This window comes from Montipora foliosa, chromosome 7 (assembly GCF_036669935.1).
Source record: "Montipora foliosa isolate CH-2021 chromosome 7, ASM3666993v2, whole genome shotgun sequence".
NCBI lineage: Eukaryota > Metazoa > Cnidaria > Anthozoa > Scleractinia > Acroporidae > Montipora > Montipora foliosa.
The window spans coordinates 25,741,948-25,744,447 of NC_090875.1; the positions used below are offsets into that span (position 1 = coordinate 25,741,948).

At 38.9% G+C, this 2,500-nt stretch overlaps 1 long non-coding RNA gene across 2 annotated transcripts in view; it reads left to right on the top strand.

Moving 5' to 3' along the window:
• Nucleotides 1–2,500, top strand: part of LOC138011564 (uncharacterized) — a 41,278-nt gene that overhangs the window by 35,522 nt on the left and 3,256 nt on the right. For both annotated transcript variants that reach the window (XR_011124742.1, XR_011124741.1), the window contains 3 exons: nucleotides 31–103; nucleotides 1,297–1,449; nucleotides 2,326–2,440. This is a non-coding gene — a long non-coding RNA (uncharacterized lncRNA). The remainder of the gene's footprint in view (nucleotides 1–30; nucleotides 104–1,296; nucleotides 1,450–2,325; nucleotides 2,441–2,500) is intronic.

Below are 2,500 nucleotides of genomic sequence, written 5' to 3' on the forward strand. Positions count from 1 at the left end.
ATGTTATCTTTTAACATATTTTTTCGACAGCTTTATCTTCGTTTGATCGTTTGGTTGATTGCTGTATGGCAGTCCATCTCAGGACCCCTCTCACCCTATCAAGGTGCGTCAGTATTGAACTCAACCCTTTCACAATAGGGCTGTAGATGCAAATGTAAACTAGCCGTAAATTTCAACGTTTATTTCGGCACGAGGCATCGTGAGACAAACTCGCAATTCCTGTTACACCGATGGGTCTTCATAACTGTGAAAACCGATTAACCTTAGTGAACTCAGAATTCAGGTAAAAACTCGGTGGTCCTCGTGGTTTTACATTGAAGGCCACCTATGCGCATGCCCGAAACTAAATGTCCGCGCAGGGCACCCAGCTGGAAAACGCGAAACCCAGCAGTAAAAAGGGCTTTTGCACCTAGTGATCACATGGCTCAAAACAAAGAAAATTTAAGTTAAGTTACTTAGTTTTAGAAGTTCCAGTGCGTAATTTGCTTTGCAGTAAGGGTGTCGTCTTTTGTACCATGTGATCGCCGGCTGCAAATGGCCTATTTATGAGATTAATGCACGTACTACCCTGCAATATATATTTTCGACGTCCTGTCTGTCGCATTGCCGGTGCCGCAGACATGTGGTGTTGTGCACCGCAGTTCGTCAGGTCTCAATGTATGAGACAGGCAGCAAAATTCAGGAAAATTCAAACTCGTTTATTTAAGATCAAGGCGGGTAAACCTTGACGTACATCTACATGTCCCAGCACTCGGTGAAGTCTCTGTTGGACTTATGACTCATACGGTTTCTGCTTTGGTGGTGTCATATACCGTAAGCCTTTTTAGAGAAATCACTGCCAAGCCGGCCACTTCTACGGGAGAGAAAAGGACAGCCACCGAGGACTCCATCCCCTTCTCTTTTCGAATAGTGTGTGGGTTCGGGGCCTACGGTTTATAGTCATTATCCGAGAGGACTTGAAAGTTTAACCATTTGTAAATGTCATTACAAAGGTAGCACTTTCTTCTCATTTATTTTAAGAGAGTACATTCTTTCTCCTTTATAACGTAGGGGGAATAAAATTAAACAATGCTTTATACTGCTAATCTCGAACGGAAATTCTGTAATCGTAAATGGGAATTAAGCAAAGCTGCTGTTAAAATGAACAATCAATCCTCAGTTCAACTTTCTCATGTCTTTGTGCTAAAAACGAAACAAAGATACTAAGTAATAACGATCAAAGTTCATCTTCGTAAACGCGACACACTCCCAGATATACTTATTAATGATTTTTTGTTAACAACTCAAAACATATAGTGTGCGTTTAGAAATGGGGTATGCTAAGAGGAATGGATCTGAGGGAGAGCATTTGGATTTGTCTAACATGAGGGTCTTCAAGTCTGCTGTGCCCGAAAATGCAGGCTCATTTCAAGCACGTGAAATACTCCTTCATATGGGCTCCTGAATCAGGTAAAGAAAATAAATCTGTGATATTCTAATGTACTGTTGTTTTGAGAATCCCTGGCGTTAAATTGGGTTTTCCATGAGTGAGAAAGATAACAGTTTCGGGCAATTTGAGGTTAAAACGTATTGAGAGGATTTATTTATTTATTTCCCGGGATTTGTTTATTTATTACAATTTATGGCATGCAAAAAAACAGAGGCCTAGGGATGAAATGCTAAAGAGTCAAAGACCCCATATTAAAGCAGATCACCGATGGTACCATAATGAAAATATTAATACAAATTAAATTGTGGTAATAGCAAATATTAAATATTATAACAATAAGAACACTAAAAACTATACTAATCCATAAAAAACCTTTTAGCTAAGGCTTTAAAAGAATTTACACTTGTTGCCTCACGAAGGGAAAGTGGAAGGGAGTTCCAAGTTCCCACAACTCTATGAACCCCCCTTTTTTGTGAAATATGGTTTTAGGGAAAATATCTGTTTATAAATATTGCTTTTGTTATTCAAATGTGCCAACCACAGCAACAAAAAACCCTTTTTTTCGACAGGCAGTGAGTCTCTGTTTGGCACATTAATGACAATACTGTAGGTTACGTCAATGATATCTTCGCTACTTGTTCCCGATATTAAATCACCTAGGTTCCAATCTTCTTTGAACAGCTGGTAACAGCATCTAAGGGTTGAAAAGTACTAGTATCTCTGGCTATACTAATCTGTATTGAAGGTGAAGCATGCATAGATAATAGCAACAAAAGTTCTCTTGCTGTCAAATATTTTGGGTTGTGCCATTTTGGTTTTTGAAAGGAATTCTTGGGAAGCCACTCAAAGTATTTTTTGCTAATATGTGGAAATTGTTGCTATTTTCTGGTTCACAGGACGTGCATGAACTTCCTCAGCTAGCCTACGGTGGTTGTCACAGCTATGACAGTGTAACAAAGCAATAGATGTGCACCATCATTTGTACATTTACCATAGTGATCTTTGTTTCAGGTGATTAATTGCAAATTACATATTGGTATTTCTATGCCGAAGCAAATGTAATGCAAATAC